Source organism: Ambystoma mexicanum, chromosome 4q, assembly GCF_040938575.1.
Source record: "Ambystoma mexicanum isolate Mex_15411 chromosome 4q, UKY_AmexF1_1, whole genome shotgun sequence".
NCBI lineage: Eukaryota > Metazoa > Chordata > Amphibia > Caudata > Ambystomatidae > Ambystoma > Ambystoma mexicanum.
In genome coordinates, this window is record NC_090928.1 from 436,765,403 (window position 1) to 436,787,141 (window position 21,739).

General features: G+C 35.4%; 3 non-coding genes across 3 annotated transcripts; all 3 read right to left on the minus strand.

Annotated features, from left to right (window-relative positions):
- Positions 1-5,122: 5,122 nt before the first annotated feature.
- TRNAC-GCA (transfer RNA cysteine (anticodon GCA)) lies at positions 5,123-5,194 on the minus strand. The gene has a single exon. It is a non-coding gene; the product is annotated as a tRNA-Cys (tRNA).
- Positions 5,195-7,972: 2,778 nt separating this feature from the next.
- Positions 7,973-8,044, minus strand: TRNAC-GCA (transfer RNA cysteine (anticodon GCA)). The gene has a single exon. It is a non-coding gene; the product is annotated as a tRNA-Cys (tRNA).
- Positions 8,045-15,572: 7,528 nt separating this feature from the next.
- On the minus strand, positions 15,573-15,644 carry TRNAC-GCA (transfer RNA cysteine (anticodon GCA)). The gene has a single exon. It is a non-coding gene; the product is annotated as a tRNA-Cys (tRNA).
- Positions 15,645-21,739: the final 6,095 nt, after the last annotated feature.

A 21,739-nucleotide genomic window follows, 5' to 3' on the forward strand; every position in this document is an offset into this window, starting at 1 on the left:
GCTGAAAACTGCCCTTTTTTAAAAAGGTGATAGAGTGGGTGACTGTATGGAACTTGTAGAACTAATGACATCAGTGCACTTCTGGTCAGCTGTACAAATTAATACATTTCATTAAGGGCATATTATTGGTTTCCACCACAGTTTTATAACATTCATATGAGCTTCCAATGGACTATTTCAAACTGATAATATCACCAGTAGAACTTGGGTGAATGTAAAACACAGCTTGTATCATACGAAGAAATCCTAAACAGCTTAATGGTGTTTACCCTATGTTTCAGGTGATGATCAGGAGTATTTCAAATGTAGAAATGTGTTGCTCATTACATAAAATGCTAAGATTGTCAATGTTTACTTCAATTTATTTAATTAAAAAAAGATTTCTACAGGTAAAACAGCTGGACAAGTGGGCACCCAGATTCGAACTAGAGACCTCTTGATCTGCAGTCAAATGCTCTACCACTGAGCTATACCCCCAATTCTACAATATTCACCTATACTAATTCAGTAATATGTACAAAGTGGAAGCAACATGCAATCACCATCAAAGCAACGTATTTTCAGCCACCAAACCCTCCTTATAACTATAAGGGGTACACAAGATGCCCGTTATCTGCCTTGGTAAAATACAGTGAGGTTTCCATTGCAATAATTCATAAATTTCGTTTCACATGTAGATCTTGGAACATGGAAAAAAAACCTTTGTCAAATGCACAAATTCTGCAAAATGTAACTGTTTCTCTACTGCAGTTTGTTGATTTTGTGCTAAGAGCATGTTTAAACCCAATTGTTCAGTGTTTTGTATATGAAATGATGATATATCTTATTGGTTCTTACAGTGCATTGGGTTGAAAAACATTTTAACAGGACCTATTGAAAACGGTATATGGTTAGGAAACAGGGACTTCTTGAACTGCACTCCTACGCTCTACCACTGACATAAACCATTGAATACTGAAAACTGCCCTTTTTTAAAAAGGTGATAGAGTGGGTGACTGTATGGAACTTGTAGAACTAATGACATCAGTACACTTCTGGTCAGCTGTACAAATTAATACATTTCATTGAGGGCATATTATTGGTTTCTACCACAGTTTTATAACATTCATATCAGCTTCCAATGGACTATTTCAAACTGATAATATCACCAGTAGAGCTTGGGTGAATGTAAAACACACCTTGTATCATACGAAGAAATCCAAAACAGCTTCATGGTGTTTACCCTATGTTTCAGGAGATGATCAGGAGTATTTCAAATGTAGAAATGTGTTGCTCTTTACATAAAATGCTAAGATTGTAAATTATTTCTTCAATTTATTTAATTAAAAAAAGATTTCTACAGGTAAAACAGTTGGACACGGGGGCACCCAGCTTTGAACTAGTGACCTCTTGATCTGCAGTCAAATGCTCTACCATTGAGCTATACCCCAATTGTAAGATGTTCACCTATATTAATTCAGTAATATGTACAAAGTGGCAGCAACATGCAATCACCATCAAAGCAATGCATTTTCAGCCACCAAACCCTCCTTATAACTATAAGGGGTACACAAGATGTCCTTTATCTGCCTTGGTAAAACACAGTGAGGTTTCAATTGCAAGAATTCATAAATTTCGTATCACATGTAGATCTTGGAACACGGAAAAAAAACTTTTGTCAAATGCACAAATTCTGCACAATGTAACTGCTTCTCTACTGCAGTTTGTTGATTTAGTGCTAAGAGCATAGTTAAACCCAATTGTTCATTGTTTTGTATATGAAATGATGATATATCTTATTGTTTCTTACAGTGCATTGGGTTGAAAAACATTTTAACAGGATCTATTGAAAAGGGTATATGGTTATGAAACAGGGACTTCTTGAACTGCACTCCTACGCTCTACCACTGACATAAACCCTTGAATGCTGAAAACTGCCCTTTTTTAAAAAGGTGATAGAGTGGGTGACTGTATGGAACTTGTAGAACTAATGACATCTGTGCACTTCTGGTCAGCTGTACAAATTAATACATTTCATTAAGGGCATACTATTGGTTTCCACCACAGTTTTATAACATTCATATGCGCTTCCAATGGACTATTTCAAACTGATAATATCACCAGTAGAACTTGGGTGAATGTAAAACACAGCTTGTATCATACAAAGAAATCCTAAACAGCTTCATGGTGTTTACCCTATGTTTCAGGAGATGATCAGGAGTATTTCAAATGTAGAAATGTGCTGCTCATTACATAAAATGCTAAGATTGTAAATGTTTTCTTCAATTTATTTAAAACATTATTTCTACAGGTAAAACAGTTGGAGAAGAGGGTACCCAGATTTGAACTAGGGACCTCTTGATCTGCAGTCAAATCCTCTACCACTGAGTTATACCACCAACTCTGAAATGTTCATCTATATTAATTCAGTAATATGTACAAAGTGGAAGCAACATGCAATCACCATCAAAGCAATGCATTTTCAGCCACCAAACCCTCCTTATAACTATAAGGGGTACACAAGATGTACGTTATCTGCCTTGGTAAAATACAGTGAGGTTTCCATTGCAAGAATTCAAACATTTCGTATCACATGTAGATCTTGGAACATGGAAAAAAAAAACCTTTGTCAAATGCACAAATTCTGCAAAATGTAACTGCTTCTCTACTGCAGTTTGTTGATTTTGTGCTAAGAGCATGGTTAAACCCAATTGTTCATTGTTTTGTATATGAAATGATGATATATCTTATTGTTTCTTACAGTGCATTGGGTTGAAAAACATTTTAACAGGATCTATTGAAAAGGGTATATGGTTATGAAACAGGGACTTCTTGAACTGCACTCCTACGCTCTACCACTGACATAAACCCTTGAATGCTGAAAACTTCCCTTTTTTAAAAAGCTGATAGAGTGGGTGACTGTATGGAACTTGTAGAACTAATGACATCAGTGCACTTCTGGTCAGCTGTACAAATTAACACATTTCATTGAGGGCATGTTATTGGTTTCCACCACAGTTTTATAACATTCATATGAGATTCCAATGGACTATTTCAAACTGATAATATCACCAGTAGAACTTGGGTGAATGTAAAACACAGCTTGTATCATACAAAGAAATCCTAAACAGCTTCATGGTGTTTACCCTATGTTTCAGGAGATGATCAGGAGTATTTCGAATGTAGAAATGTGTTGCTCATTACATAAAATGCTAAGATTGTAAATGTTTTATTCAATTTATTTAAAAAAAGGGGGCATCCAGATTTGAACTAGGAACCTCTTAAACTGCAATCAAATGCTCTACCACTGAGCTATACCCCCAATTCTGAAATGTTCACCTATACTAATTCAGTAATATGTACAAAGTGGAAGCAACATGCAATCACCATCAAAGCAATGCATTTTCAGCCACCAAACCCTCCTTATAACTATAAGGGGTACACAAGATGTCCGTTATCTGCCTTGGTAAAATACAGTGAGGTTTCCATTGCAATAATTCATAAATTTCGTATCACATGTAGATCTTGGAACATGGAAAAAAAACCTTTGTCAAATGCACAAATTCTGCAAAATGTAACTGTTTCTCTACTGCAGTTTGTTTATTTTGTGCTAAGAGCATGGTTAAACCCAATTGTTCATTGTTTTGTATATGAAATGATGATATATCTTATTGTTTCTTACAGTGCATTGGGTTGAAAAACATTTTAACAGGATCTATTGAAAAGGGTATATCGTTAGGAAACAGGGACTTATTGAACTGCACTCCTACGCTCTACCACTGACATAAACCCTTGAATACTGAAAACTGCCCTTTTTTAAAAAGGTGATAGAGTGGGTGACTGTATGGAACTTGTAGAACTAATGACATCAGTGCACTTCTGGTCAGCTGTACAAATTAATACATTTCATCGAGGGTATATTATTGGTTTCCACCACAGTTTTACAACATTCATATCAGCTTCCAATGGACTATTTCAAACTGATAATATCACCAGTAGAGCTTGGGTGAATGTAAAACACACCTTGTATCATACGAAGAAATCCAAAACAGCTTCATGGTGTTTATCCTATGTTTCAGGAGATGATCAGGAGTATTTCAAATGTAGAAATGTGTTGCTCTTTACATAAAATGCTAAGATTGTAAATGTTTTCTTCAATTTATTTAATTAAAAAAAGATTTCTACAGGTAAAACAGATGGACACGGGGGCACCCAGATTTGAACTAGTGACCTCCTGATCTGCAGTCAAATGCTCTACCATTGAGCTATACCCCCAATTCTAAAATGTTCACCTATATTAATTCAGTAATATGTACAAAGTGGCAGCAACATGCAATCACCATCAAAGCAATGCATTTTCAGCCACCAAACCCTCCTTATAACTATAAGGGGTACACAAGATGTCCTTTATCTGCCTTGGTAAAACACAGTGAGGTTTCAATTGCAAGAATTCATAAATTTTGTATCACATGTTGATCTTGGAACATGGAAAAAAAACTTTTGTCAAATGCACAAATTCTGCAAAATGTAACTGCTTCTCTACTGCAGTTTGTTGATTTTGTGCTAAGAGCATAGTTAAACCCAATTGTTCATTGTTTTGTATATGAAATGATGATATATCTTATTGTTTCTTACAGTGCATTGGGTTGAAAAACATTTTAACAGGATCTATTGAAGAGGGTATATGGTTATGAAACAGGGACTTTTTGAACTGCACTCCTACGCTCTACCACTGACATAAACCCTTGAATGCTGAAAACTGCCCTTTTTTAAAAAGGTGATAGAGTGGGTGACTGTATGGAACTTGTAGAACTAATGACATCAGTGCACTTCTGGTCAGCTGTACAAATTAATACATTTCATTAAGGGCATACTATTGGTTTCCACCACAGTTTTATAACATTCATATGCGCTTCCAATGGACTATTTCAAACTGATAATATCACCAGTAGAACTTGGGTGAATGTAAAACACAGCTTGTATCATACAAAGAAATCCTAAACAGCTTCATGGTGTTTACCCTATGTTTCAGGAGATGATCAGGAGTATTTCAAATGTAGAAATGTGCTGCTCATTACATAAAATGCTAAGATTGTAAATGTTTTCTTCAATTTATTTAAAACGATATTTCTACCGGTAAACAAGGGGGTACCCAGATTTGAACTAGGAACCTCTTGATCTGCAGTCAAATGCTCTACCACTGAGCTATACCCCCAATTCTGAAATGTTCATCTATATTAATTCAGTAATATGTACAAAGTGGAAGCAACATGCAATCACCATCAAAGCAATGCATTTTCAGCCACCAAACCCTCCTTATAACTATGAGGGGTGCACAAGATGTCCTTTATCTGCCTTGGTAAAATACAGTGAGGTTTCCATTGCAAGAATTCATACATTTCGTATCACATGTAGATCTTGGAACATGGAAAAAAAACCTTTGTCAAATGCACAAATTCTGCAAAACGTAACTGCTTCTCTATTGCAGTTTATTGATTTTGTGCTAAGAGCATGGTTAAACCCAATTGTTCATTGTTTTGTATATGAAATGATGATATATCTTATTGTTTCTTACAGTGCATTGGGTTGAAAAACATTTCAACAGGATCTATTGAAAAGGGTATATGGTTATGAAACAGGGACTTCTTGAACTGCACTCCAACGCTCTACCACTGACATAAACCCTTGAATGCTGAAAACTGCCCTTTTTTAAAAAGGTGATAGAGTGGGTGACTGTATGGAACTTGTAGAACTAATGACATCAGTGCACTTCTGGTCAGCTGTACAAATTAATACATTTCATTGAGAGCATATTATTGGTTTCCACCACAGTTTTATAACATTCATATCAGCTTCCAATGGAATATTTCAAACTGATAATATCACCAGTAGAACTTGGGTGAATGTAAAACACAGCTTGTATCATACGACAAAATCCTAAACAGCTTAATGGTGTTTACCCTATGTTTCAGGTGATGATCAGGAGTATTTCAAATGTAGAAATGTGTTGCTCATTACATAAAATGCTAAGATTGTAAATGTTTTCTTCAATTTATTTAAAAAAATATTTCTACAGGTAAAACAATTGGACAAGGGGGCACCCAGATTTGAACTAGGGACTTATTGATCTGCAGTCAAATGCTCTACCACTGAGCTATACCCCCAATTCTGAAATGTTCACCTTTATTAATTCAGTAATATGTACAAAGTGGAAGCAACATGCAATCACCATCAAAGCAATGCATTTTCAGCCACCAAACCCTCCTTATAACTACAATGTGTACACAAGATGTCCTTTATCTGCCTTGGTAAAATACAGTGAGGTTTCCATTGCAAGAATTCATACATTTCGTATCACATGTAGATATTGGAACATGGAAAAAAACTTTTGTCAAATGCACAAATTCTGCAAAACGTAACTGCTTCTCTACAGCAGTTTGTTGATGTTGTGCTAAGAGCATAGTTAAACCCAAATGTTCATTGTTTTGTATATGAAATGATGATATATCTTATTGTTTCTTACAGTGCATTGGGTTGAAAAACATTTTAACAGGATCTATTGAAAGGGGTATATGGTTATGAAACAGGGACTTCTTGAACTGCATTCCTACGCTCTACCACTGACATAAACCCTTGAATGCTGAAAACTGCCCTTTTTTAAAAAGGTGATAGAGTGGGTGACTGTATGGAACTTGTAGAACTAATGACATCAGTGCACTTCTGGTCAGCTGTACAAATTAATACATTTCATTAAGGGCATATTATTGGTTTCCACCACAGTTTTATAACATTCATATGAGCTTCCAATGGACTATTTCAAACTGATAATATCACCAGTAGAACTTGGGTGAATGTAAAACACAGCTTGTATCATACGAAGAAATCCTAAACAGCTTAATGGTGTTTACCCTATGTTTCAGGTGATGATCAGGAGTATTTCAAATGTAGAAATGTGTTGCTCATTACATAAAATGCTAAGATTGTCAATGTTTACTTCAATTTATTTAATTAAAAAAAGATTTCTACAGGTAAAACAGCTGGACAAGTGGGCACCCAGATTCGAACTAGAGACCTCTTGATCTGCAGTCAAATGCTCTACCACTGAGCTATACCCCCAATTCTACAATATTCACCTATATGAATTCTGTAATATGTACAAAGTGGAAGCAACATGCAATCACCATCAAAGCAATGCATTTTCAGCCACCAAACCCTCCTTATAACTATAAGGGGTACACGAGATGTCCTTTATCTGCCTTGGTAAAACACAGTGAGGTTTCCATTGCAAGAATTCATAAATTTCGTATCACATGTAGATCTTGGAACATGGAAAAAAAACCTTTGTCAAATGCACAAATTCTGCAAAATGTAACTACTTCTCTACTGCAGTTTGTTGATTTTGTGCTAAGAGCATAGTTAAACCCAATTATTCATTGTTTTGTATATGAAATGATGATATATCTTATTGTTTCTTACAGTGCATTGGGTTGAAAAACATTTTAACAGGATCTATTGAAGAGGGTATATGGTTATGAAACAGGGACTTTTTGAACTGCACTCCTACGCTCTACCAATGGTATAAACCCTTGAATGCTGAAAACTGCCCTTTTTTAAAAAGGTGATAGAGTGGTTGACTGTATAGAACTTGTAGAACTAATGACATCAGTGCACTTCTGATCAGCTATACAAATTAATACATTTCATTAAGGGCATATTATTGGTTTCCACCACAGTTTTATAACATTCATATGAGCTTTCAATGGACTATTTCAAACTGATAATATCACCAGTAGAACTTGGGTAAATGTAAAACACAGCTTGTATCATACGAAGAAATCCTAAACAGCTAAATGGTGTTTACCCTAGGTTTCAGGAGATGATCAGGAGTATTTCAAATGTAGAAATGTGTTGCTCATTACATAAAATGCTAAGATTGTAAATGTTTTCTTCAATTTATTTAAACAAATATTTCTACAGGTAAAAAAGTTGGACAAGGGGGCACCCAGATTTGAACTAGGGACCTCTTGATCTGCAGTCAAATGCTCTACCACTGAGCTACACCCCCAATTCTGCAATGTTCATCTATATTAATTCAGTAATATGTACAAAGTGGAAGCAACATGCAATCACCATCAAAGCTATGCATTTTCAGCCACCAAACCCTCCTTATAACTATAAGGGGTACACAAGATGTCCTTTATCTGCCTTGGTAAAATACAGTGAGGTTTCCATTGCAAGAATTCATACATTTCGTATCACATGTAGATCTTGGAACATGGAAAAAAACCTTTGTCAAATGCACAAATTCTGCAAAACGTAACTGCTTCTCTACAGCAGTTTGTTGATGTTGTGCTAAGAGCATAGTTAAACCCAAATGTTCATTGTTTTGTATATGAAATGATGATATATCTTATTGTTTCTTACAGTGCATTGGGTTGAAAAACATTTTAACAGGATCTATTGAAAAGGCTATATGGTTATGAAACAGGGACTTCTTGAACTGCACTCCTACGCTCTACCACTGACATAAACCCTTGAATGCTGAAAACTGCCCTTTTTTAAAAAGGTGATAGAGTGGGTGACTGTATGGAACTTGTAGAACTAATGACATCAGTGCACTTCTGGTCAGCTGTACAAATTAATACATTTCATTGAGGGCATATTATTGGTTTCCACCACAGTTTTATAACATTCATATCAGCTTCCAATGGACTATTTCAAACTGATAATATCACCAGTAGAACTTGGGTGAATGTAAAACACAGCTTGTATCATACGACAAAATCCTAAACAGCTTAATGGTGTTTACCCTATGTTTCAGGTGATGATCAGGAGTATTTCAAATGTAGAAATGTGTTGCTCATTACATAAAATGCTAAGATTGTAAATGTTTACTTCAATTTATTTAATAAAAAAAAAGATTTCTACAGGTAAAACAGTTGGATAAGGGGGCACACAGATTTGAACTACGGACTTCTTGATCTGCAGTCAAATGCTCTACCACTGAGCTATATCCCCAATTCTAAAATGTTCACCAATATTAATTCAGTAATATGTACAAAGTGGAAGCAACATGCAATCACCATCAAAGCAATGCATTTTCAGCCACCAAACCCTCCTTATAACTATAAGGTGTACACAAGACGTCCTTTATCTGCCTTGGTAAAATACAGTGAGGTTTCCATTACAAGAATTCATAAATTTCGTATCACATGTAGATCTTGGAACATGGAAAAAAACTTTTGTCAAATGCACAAATTCTGCAAAACGTAACTGCTTCTCTACAGCAGTTTGTTGATGTTGTGCTAAGAGCATAGTTAAACCCAAATGTTCATTGTTTTGTATATGAAATGATGATATATCTTATTGTTTCTTACAGTGCATTGGGTTGAAAAACATTTTAACAGGATCTATTGAAAAGGGTATATGGTTATGAAACAGGGACTTCTTGAACTGCACTCCTACGCTCTACCACTGACATAAACCCTTGAATGCTGAAAACTGCCCTTTTTTAAAAAGGTGATAGAGTGGGTGACTGTATGGAACTTGTAGAACTAATGACATCAGTGCACTTCTGGTCAGCTGCACAAATTAATACATTTCATTAAGGGCATATTATTGGTTTCCACCACAGTTTTATAACATTCATATGAGCTTCCAATGGACTATTTCAAACTGATAATATCACCCGTAGAACTTGGGTGAATGTAAAACACAGCTTGTATCATACGAAGAAATCCTAAACATCTTAATGGTGTTTACCCTATGTTTCAGGTGATGATCAGGAGTTTTTCAAATGTAGAAATGTGTTGCTCATTACATAAAATGCTAAAATTGTAAATGTTTACTTCAATTTATTTAATTAAAAAAAGATTTCTACTGGTAAAACAGTTGGACAAGGGGGCACCCAGATTTGATCTAGAGACCTCTTGATCTGCAGTCAAATGCTCTACCACTGAGCTATAACCCCAATTCTGCAATGTTCATCTATATTAATTCAGTAATATGTACAAAGTGGAAGCAACATGCAATCACCATCAAAGCAATGCATTTTCAGCCACCAAACCCTCCTTATAACTATAAGGGGTACACAAGATGTCCTTTATCTGCCTTGGTAAAATACAGTGAGGTTTCCATTGCAAGAATTCATACATTTCGTATCACATGTAGATCTTGGAACATGGAAAAAAACTTTTGTCAAATGCACAAATTCTGCAAAATGTATCTGCTTCTCTACTGCAGTTTGTTGATTTTGTGCTAAGAGCATAGTTAAACCCAATTGTTCATTGTTTTGTATATGAAATGATGATATATCTTATTGTTTCTTACAGTGCATTGGGTTGAAAAACAGTTGAACATAATCTATTGAAAAGGGTATATGGTTATGAAACAGGGATTTCTTGAACTGCACTCCTACGCTCTACCACTGACATAAACCCTTGAATGCTGAAAACTGCCCTTTTTTAAAAAGGTGATAGAGTGGGTGTCTGTATGGAACTTGTAGAACTAATGACATCAGTGCACTTCTGGTCAGCTGTACAAATTAATACATTTCATTAGGGGGATATTATTGGTTTCCACCACAGTTTTACAACATTCATATGAGCTACCAATGGACTATTTCAAACTGATAATATCACCAGTAGAACTTGGGTGAATGTAAAACACAGCTTGTATCATACAAAGAAATCCTAAACAGCTTCATGGTGTTTACCCTATGTTTCAGGAGATGATCAGGAGTATTTCAAATGTAGAAATGTGCTGCTCATTACATAAAATGCTAAGCTTGGAAATGTTTACTTCAATTTATTTAATAAAAAAAAGATTTCTACAGGTAAAACAGTTGGATAAGGGGGCACACAGATTTGAAATAGGAACCTCTTGTTCTGCAGTCAAATGCTCTACCACTGAGCTATACCCCCAATTCTAAAATGCTCACCAATATTAATTCAGTAATATGTACAAAGTGGAAGCAACATGCAATCACCATCAAAGCAATGCATTTTCAGCCACCAAACCCTCCTTATAACTATAAGGTGTACACAAGACGTCCTTTATCTGCCTTGGTAAAATACAGTGAGGTTTCCATTGCAAGAATTCATACATTTCGTATCACATGTAGATCTTGGAACATGGAAAAAAAAACTTTCTCAAATGCACAAATTCTGCAAAATGGAACTGCTTCTCTACTGCAGTTTGTTGATTTTGTGCTAAGAGCATAGTTAAACCCAATTGTTCATTTTTTTGTATATGAAATGATGATATATCTTATTGTTTCTTACAGTGCATTGGGTTGAAAAACATTTTAACAGGATCTATTGAAGAGGGTATATGGTTATGAAACAGGGACTTCTTGAACTGCACTCCTACGCTCTACCACTGACATAAACCCTTGAATGCTGAAAACTGCCCTTTTTTAAAAAGGTGATAGAGTGGGTGACTGTATGGAACTTGTAGAACTAATGACATCAGTGCACTTCTGGTCAGCTGTACAAATTAATACATTTCATTGAGGGCATATTATTGGTTTCCACCACAGTTTTATAACATTCATATGAGCTTCCAATGGACTATTTCAAACTGATAATATCACCAGTAGAACTTGGGTGAATGTAAAACACAGCTTGTATCATACGAAGAAATCCTAAACAGCTTAATGGTGTTTACCCTATGTTTCAGGTGATGATCAGGAGTATTTCAAATGTAGAAATGTTTTGCTCATTACATAAAATGCTAAGATTGTAAAGGTTTACTTCAATTTATTTAATTAAAAAAAGATTTCTACAGGTAAAAAAGTTGGACAAGGGGGCACCCAGATCTGAAGTAGGAACCTCTTGATCTGCAGTCAAATGCTCTACCACTGAGCCATACCCCCAATTCTAAAATGTTCACCTATATTAATTCAGTAATATGTACAAAGTGGAAGCAACATGCAATCACCATCAAAGCAATGCATTTTAAGCCACCAAACCCTCCTTATAACTATAAGGGTTACACAAGATGTCCTTTATCTGCCCTGGTAAAATACAGTGAGGTTTCCATTGCAAGAATTCATACATTTCGTATCACATGTAGATATTGGAACATGGAAAAAAACTTTTGTCAAATGCACAAATTCTGCAAAACGTAACTGCTTCTCTACAGCAGTTTGTTGATGTTGTGCTAAGAGCATAGTTAAACCCAAATGTTCATTGTTTTGTATATGAAATGATGATATATCTTATTGTTTCTTACAGTGCATTGGGTTGAAAAACATTTTAACAGGATCTATTGAAAGGGGTATATGGTTATGAAACAGGGACTTCTTGAACTGCACTCCTACGCTCTACCACTGACATAAACCCTTGAATGCTGAAAACTGCCCTTTTTTAAAAAGGTGATAGAGTGGGTGACTGTATGGAACTTGTAGAACTAATGACATCAGTGCACTTCTGGTCAGCTGTACAAATTAATACATTTCATTAAGGGCATATTATTGGTTTCCACCACAGTTTTATAACATTCATATGAGCTTCCAATGGACTATTTCAAACTGATAATATCACCAGTAGAACTTGGGTGAATGTAAAACACAGCTTGTATCATACGAAGAAATCCTAAACAGCTTAATGGTGTTTACCCTATGTTTCAGGTGATGATCAGGAGTATTTCAAATGTAGAAATGTGTTGCTCATTACATAAAATGCTAAGATTGTCAATGTTTACTTCAATTTATTTAATTAAAAAAAGATTTCTACAGGTAAAACAGCTGAACAAGTGGGCACCCAGATTCGAACTAGACACCTCTTAATCTGCAGTCAAATGCTCTACCACTGAGCTATACCCCCAATTCTAAAATATTCACCTATATGAATTCTGTAATATGTACAAAGTGGAAGCAACATGCAATCACCATCAAAGCAATGCATTTTCAGCCACCAAACCCTCCTTATAACTATAAGGGGTACACGAGATGTCCTTTATCTGCCTTGGTAAAACACAGTGAGGTTTCCATTGCAAGAATTCATAAATTTCGTATCACATGTAGATCTTGGAACATGGAAAAAAAACCTTTGTCAAATGCACAAATTCTGCAAAATGTAACTACTTCTCTACTGCAGTTTGTTGATTTTGTGCTAAGAGCATAGTTAAACCCAATTATTCATTGTTTTGTATATGAAATGATGATATATCTTATTGTTTCTTACAGTGCATTGGGTTGAAAAACATTTTAACAGGATCTATTGATGAGGGTATATGGTTATGAAACAGGGACTTTTTGAACTGCACTCCTACGCTCAACCAATGGTATAAACCCTTGAATGCTGAAAACTGCCCTTTTTTAAAAAGGTGATAGAGTGGTTGACTGTATAGAACTTGTAGAACTAATGACATCAGTGCACTTCTGATCAGCTATACAAATTAATACATTTCATTAAGGGCATATTATTGGTTTCCACCACAGTTTTATAACATTCATATGAGCTTTCAATGGACTATTTCAAACTGATAATATCACCAGTAGAACTTGGGTAAATGTAAAACACAGCTTGTATCATACGAAGAAATCCTAAACAGCTAAATGGTGTTTACCCTAGGTTTCAGGAGATGATCAGGAGTATTTCAAATGTAGAAATGTGTTGCTCATTACATAAAATGCTAAGATTGTAAATGTTTTCTTCAATTTATTTAAACAAATATTTCTACAGGTAAAAAAGTTGGACAAGGGGGCACCCAGATTTGAACTACGGACCTCTTGATCTGCAGTCAAATGCTCTACCACCGAGCTACACCCCCGATTCTGCAATGTTCATCTATATTAATTCAGTAATATGTACAAAGTGGAAGCAACATGCAATAACCATCAAAGCTATGCATTTTCAGCCACCAAACCCTCCTTATAACTATAAGGGGTACACAAGATGTCCTTTATCTGCCTTGGTAAAATACAGTGAGGTTTCCATTGCAAGAATTCATACATTTCGTATCACATGTAGATCTTGGAACATGGAAAAAAAACCTTTGTCAAATGCACAAATTCTGCAAAACGTAACTGCTTCTCTACAGCATTTTGTTGATGTTGTGCTAAGAGCATAGTTAAACCCAAATGTTCATTGTTTTGTATATGAAATGATGATATATCTTATTGTTTCTTACAGTGCATTGGGTTGAAAAACATTTTAACAGGATCTATTGAAAAGGCTATATGGTTATGAAACAGGGACTTCTTGAACTGCACTCCTACGCTCTACCACTGACATAAACCCTTGAATGCTGAAAACTGCCCTTTTTTAAAAAGGTGATAGAGTGGGTGACTGTATGGAACTTGTAGAACTAATGACATCAGTGCACTTCTGGTCAGCTGTACAAATTAATACATTTCATTGAGGGCATATTATTGGTTTCCACCACAGTTTTATAACATTCATATCAGCTTCCAATGGACTATTTCAAACTGATAATATCACCAGTAGAACTTGGGTGAATGTAAAACACAGCTTGTATCATACGACAAAATCCTAAACAGCTTAATGGTGTTTACCCTATGTTTCAGGAGATGATCAGGAGTATTTCAAATGTAGAAATGTGTTGCTCTTTACATAAAATGCTAAGATTGTAAATGTTTTCTTCAATTTATTTAATTAAAAAAGATTTCTACAGGTAAAACAGATGGACACGGGGGCACCCAGATTTGAACTAGTGACCTCCTGATATGCAGTCAAATGCTCTACCATTGAGCTATACCCCCAATTCTAAAATGTTCACCTATATTAATTAAGTAATATGTACAAAGTGGCAGCAACATGCAATCACCATCAAAGCAATGCATTTTCAGCCACCAAACCCTCCTTATAACTATAAGGGGTACACAAGATGTCCTTTATCTGCCTTGGTAAAACACAGTGAGGTTTCCATTGCAAGAATTCATAAATTTCGTATCACATGTAGATCTTGGAACATGGAAAAAAAACTTTTGTCAAATGCACAAATTCTGCAAAATGTAACTGCTTCTCTACTGCAGTTTGTTGATTTTGTGCTAAGAGCATAGTTAAACCCAATTGTTCATTGTTTTGTATATGAAATGATGATATATCTTATTGTTTCTTACAGTGCATTGGGTTGAAAAACATTTTAACAGGATCTATTGAAGAGGGTATATGGTTATGAAACAGGGACTTTTTGAACTGCACTCCTACGCTCTACCACTGACATAAACCCTTGAATGCTGAAAACTGCTCTTTTTTAAAAAGGTGATAGAGTGGGTGACTGTATGGAACTTGTAGAACTAATGACATCAGTGCACTTCTGGTCAGCTGTACAAATTAATACATTTCATTAAGGGCATACTATTGGTTTCCACCACAGTTTTATAACATTCATATGCGCTTCCAATGGACTATTTCAAACTGATATCACCAGTAGAACTTGGGTGAATGTAAAACACAGCTTGTATCATACAAAGAAATCCTAAACAGCTTCATGGTGTTTACCCTATGTTTCAGGAGATGATCAGGAGTATTTCAAATGTAGAAATGTGCTGCTCATTACATAAAATGCTAAGATTGTAAATGTTTTCTTCAATTTATTTAAAACAATATTTCTACCGGTAAACAAGGGGGCACCCAGATTTGAACTAGGAACCTCTTGATCTGCAGTCAAATGCTCTACCACTGAGCTATACCCCCAATTCTGAAATGTTCATCTATATTAATTCAGTAATATGTACAAAGTGGAAGCAACATGCAATCATCATCAAAGCAATGCATTTTCAGCCACCAAACCCTCCTTATAACTATAAGGGGTGCACAAGATGTCCTTTATCTGCCTTGGTATAATACAGTGAGGTTTCCATTGCAAGAATTCATACATTTCGTATCACATGTAGATCTTGGAACATGGAAAAAAAACCTTTGTCAAATGCACAAATTCTGCAAAATGTAACTGCTTCTCTACTGCAGTTTGTTGATTTTGTGCTAAGAGCATGGTTAAACCCAATTGTTCATTGTTTTGTATATGAAATGATGATATATCTTATTGTTTCTTACAGTGCATTGGGTTGAAAAACATTTGAACATAATCTATTGAAAAGGGTATATGGTTATGAAACAGGGATTTCTTGAACTGCACTCCTACGCTCTACCACTGACATAAACCCTTGAATGCTGAAAACTGCCCTTTTTTAAAAAGGTGATAGAGTGGGTGTCTGTATGGAACTTGTAGAACTAATGACATCAGTGCACTTCTGGTCAGCTGTACAAATTAATACATTTCATTAAGGGGATATTATTGGTTTCCACCACAGTTTTACAACATTCATATGAGCTACCAATGGACTATTTCAAACTGATAATATCACCAGTAGAACTTGGGTGAATGTAAAACACAGCTTGTATCATACAAAGAAATCCTAAACAGCTTCATGGTGTTTACCCTATGTTTCAGGAGATGATCAGGAGTATTTCAAATGTAGAAATGTGCTGCTCATTACATAAAATGCTAAGCTTGTAAATGTTTACTTCAATTTATTTAATAAAAAAAAGATTTCTACAGGTAAAACAGTTGGATAAGGGGGCACACAGATTTGAAACAGGAACCTCTTGATCTGCAGTCAAATGCTCTACCACTGAGCTATACCCCCAATTCTAAAATGTTCACCAATATTAATTCAGTAATATGTACAAAGTGGAAGCAACATGCAATCACCATCAAAGCAATGCATTTTCAGCCACCAAACCCTCCTTATAACTATAAGGTGTACACAAGACGTCCTTTATCTGCCTTGGTAAAATACAGTGAGGTTTCCATTGCAAGAATTCATACATTTCGTATCACATGTAGATCTTGGAACATGGAAAAAAAAACTTTCTCAAATGCACAAATTCTGCAAAATGGAACTGCTTCTCTACTGCAGTTTGTTGATTTTGTGCTAAGAGCATAGTTAAACCCAACTGTTCATTGTTTTGTATATGAAATGATGATATATCTTATTGTTTCTTACAGTGCATTGGGTTGAAAAACATTTTAACAGGATCTATTGAAGAGGGTATATGGTTATGAAACAGGGACTTCTTGAACTGCACTCCTACGCTCTACCACTGTCATAAACCCTTGAATGCTGAAAACTGCCCTTTTTTAAAAAGGTGATAGAGTGGGTGACTGTATGGAACTTGTAGAACTAATGACATCAGTGCACTTCTGGTCAGCTGTACAAATTAATACATTTCATTGAGGGCATATTATTGGTTTCCACCACAGTTTTATAACATTCATATGAGCTTCCAATGGACTATTTCAAACTGATAATATCACCAGTAGAACTTGGGTGAATGTAAAACACAGCTTGTATCATACGAAGAAATCCTAAACAGCTTAATGGTGTTTACCCTATGTTTCAGGTGATGATCAGGAGTATTTCAAATGTAGAAATGTGTTGCTCATTACATAAAATGCTAAGATTGTAAAGGTTTACTTCAATTTATTTAATTAAAAAAAGATTTCTACAGGTAAAAAAGTTGGACAAGGGGGCACCCAGATCTGAAGTAGGAACCTCTTGATCTGCAGTCAAATGCTCTACCACTGAGCCATACCCCCAATTCTAAAATGTTCACCTATATTAATTCAGTAATATGTACAAAGTGGAAGCAACATGCAATCACCATCAAAGCAATGCATTTTGAGCCACCAAACCCTCCTTATAACTATAAGGGTTACACAAGATGTCCTTTATCTGCCCTGGTAAAATACAGTGAGGTTTCCATTGCAAGAATTCATACATTTCGTATCACATGTAGATATTGGAACATGGAAAAAAACTTTTGTCAAATGCACAAATTCTGCAAAACGTAACTGCTTCTCTACAGCAGTTTGTTGATGTTGTGCTAAGAGCATAGTTAAACCCAAATGTTCATTGTTTTGTATATGAAATGATGATATATCTTATTGTTTCTTACAGTGCATTGGGTTGAAAAACATTTTAACAGGATCTATTGAAAGGGGTATATGGTTATGAAACAGGGACTTCTTGAACTGCACTCCTACGCTCTACCACTGACATAAACCCTTGAATGCTGAAAACTGCCCTTTTTTAAAAAGGTGATAGAGTGGGTGACTGTATGGAACTTGTAGAACTAATGACATCAGTGCACTTCTGGTCAGCTGTACAAATTAATACATTTCATTAAGGGCATATTATTGGTTTCCACCACAGTTTTATAACATTCATATGAGCTTCCAATGGACTATTTCAAACTGATAATATCACCAGTAGAACTTGGGTGAATGTAAAACACAGCTTGTATCATACGAAGAAATCCTAAACAGCTTAATGGTGTTTACCCTATGTTTCAGGTGATGATCAGGAGTATTTCAAATGTAGAAATGTGTTGCTCATTACATAAAATGCTAAGATTGTCAATGTTTACTTCAATTTATTTAATTAAAAAAAGATTTCTACAGGTAAAACAGCTGGACAAGTGGGCACCCAGATTCGAACTAGAGACCTCTTGATCTGCAGTCAAATGCTCTACCACTGAGCTATACCCCCAATTCTAAAATATTCACCTATATGAATTCTGTAATATGTACAAAGTGGAAGCAACATGCAATCACCATCAAAGCAATGCATTTTCAGCCACCAAGCCCTCCTTATAACTATAAGGGGTACACGAGATGTCCTTTATCTGCCTTGGTAAAACACAGTAAGGTTTCCATTGCAAGAATTCATAAATTTCGTATCACATGTAGATCTTGGAACATGGAAAAAAAACCTTTGTCAAATGCACAAATTCTGCAAAATGTAACTACTTCTCTACTGCAGTTTGTTGATTTTGTGCTAAGAGCATAGTTAAACCCAATTATTCATTGTTTTGTATATGAAATGATGATATATCTTATTGTTTCTTACAGTGCATTGGATTGAAAAAACATTTTAACAGGATCTATTGAAGAGGGTATATGGTTATGAAACAGGGACTTTTTGAACTGCACTCCTACGCTCTACCAATGGTATAAACCCTTGAATGCTGAAAACCGCCCTTTTTTAAAAAGGTGATAGAGTGGTTGACTGTATAGAACTTGTAGAACTAATGACATCAGTGCACTTCTGATCAGCTATACAAATTAATACATTTCATTAAGGGCATATTATTGGTTTCCACCACAGTTTTATAACATTCATATGAGCTTTCAATGGACTATTTCAAACTCATAATATCACCAGTAGAACTTGGGTAAATGTAAAACACAGCTTGTATCATACGAAGAAATCCTAAACAGCTAAATGGTGTTTACCCTAGGTTTCAGGAGATGATCAGGAGTATTTCAAATGTAGAAATGTGTTGCTCATTACATAAAATGCTAAGATTGTAAATGTTTTCTTCAATTTATTTAAACAAATATTTCTACAGGTAAAAAAGTTGGACAAGGGGGCACCCAGATTTGAACTAGGGACCTCTTGCTCTGCAGTCAAATGCTCTACCACTGAGCTACACCCCCAATTCTGCAATGTTCATCTATATTAATTCAGTAATATGTACAAAGTGGAAGCAACATGCAATCACCATCAAAGCTATGCATTTTCAGCCACCAAACCCTCCTTATAACTATAAGGGGTACACAAGATGTCCTTTATCTGCCTTGGTAAAATACAGTGAGGTTTCCATTGCAAGAATTCATACATTTCGTATCACATGTAGATCTTGGAACATGGAAAAAAACCTTTGTCAAATGCACAAATTCTGCAAAACGTAACTGCTTCTCTACAGCAGTTTGTTGATGTTGTGCTAAGAGCATAGTTAAACCCAAATGTTCATTGTTTTGTATATGAAATGATGATATATCTTATTGTTTCTTACAGTGCATTGGGTTGAAAAACATTTTAACAGGATCTATTGAAAAGGCTATATGGTTATGAAACAGGGACTTCTTGAACTGCACTCCTACGCTCTACCACTGACATAAACCCTTGAATGCTGAAAACTGCCCTTTTTTAAAAAGGTGATAGAGTGGGTGACTGTATGGAACTTGTAGAACTAATGACATCAGTGCACTTCTGGTCAGCTGTACAAATTAATACATTTCATTGAGGGCATATTATTGGTTTCCACCACAGTTTTATAACATTCATATCAGCTTCCAATGGACTATTTCAAACTGATAATATCACCAGTAGAACTTGGGTGAATGTAAAACACAGCTTGTATCATACGACAAAATCCTAAACAGCTTAATGGTGTTTACCCTATGTTTCAGGTGATGATCAGGAGTATTTCAAATGTAGAAATGTGTTGCTCATTACATAAAATGCTAAGATTGTAAATGTTTACTTCAATTTATTTAATAAAAAAAAAGATTTCTACAGGTAAAACAGTTGGATAAGGGGGCACACAGATTTGAACTACGGACCTCTTGAGCTACAGTCAAATGCTCTACCACTGAGCTATATCCCCAATTCTAAAATGTTCACCAATATTCATTCAGTAATATGTACAAAGTGGAAGCAACATGCAATCACCATCAAAGCAATGCATTTTCAGCCACCAAACCCTCCTTATAACTATAAGGTGTACACAAGACGTCCTTTATCTGCCTTGGTAAAATACAGTGAGGTTTCCATTGCAAGAATTCATAAATTTCGTATCACATGTAGATCTTGGAACATGGAAAAAAACTTTTGTCAAATGCACAAATTCTGCAAAACGTAACTGCTTCTCTACAGCAGTTTGTTGATGTTGTGCTAAGAGCATAGTTAAACCCAAATGTTCATTGTTTTGTATATGAAATGATGATATATCTTATTGTTTCTTACAGTGCATTGGGTTGAAAAACATTTTAACAGGATCTATTGAAAAGGGTATATGGTTATGAAACAGGGACTTCTTGAACTGCACTCCTACGCTCTACCACTGACATAAACCCTTGAATGCTGAAAACTGCCCTTTTTTAAAAAGGTGATAGAGTGGGTGACTGTATGGAACTTGTAGAACTAATGACATCAGTGCACTTCTGGTCAGCTGCACAAATTAATACATTTCATTAAGGGCATATTATTGGTTTCCACCACAGTTTTATAACATTCATATGAGCTTCCAATGGACTATTTCAAACTGATAATATCACCCGTAGAACTTGGGTGAATGTAAAACACAGCTTGTATCATACGAAGAAATCCTAAACATCTTAATGGTGTTTACCCTATGTTTCAGGTGATGATCAGGAGTTTTTCAAATGTAGAAATGTGTTGCTCATTACATAAAATGCTAAAATTGTAAATGTTTACTTCAATTTATTTAATTAAAAAAAGATTTCTACTGGTATAACAGTTGGACAAGGGGGCACCCAGATTTGATCTAGAGACCTCTTGATCTGTAGTCAAATGCTCTACCACTGAGCTATAACCCGAATTCTGCAATGTTCATCTATATTAATTCAGTAATATGTACAAAGTGGAAGCAACATGCAAACCCCATCAAAGCAATGCATTTTCAGCCACCAAACCCTCCTTATAACTATAAGGGGTACACAAGATGTCCTTTATCTGGCTTGGTAAAATACAGTGAGGTTTCCATTGCAAGAATTCATACATTTCGTATCACATGTAGATCTTGGAACATGGAAAAAAACTTTTGTCAAATGCACAAATTCTGCAAAATGTATCTGCTTCTCTACTGCAGTTTGTTGATTTTGTGCTAAGAGCATAGTTAAACCCAATTGTTCATTGTTTTGTATATGAAATGATGATATATCTTATTGTTTCTTACAGTGCATTGGGTTGAAAAACATT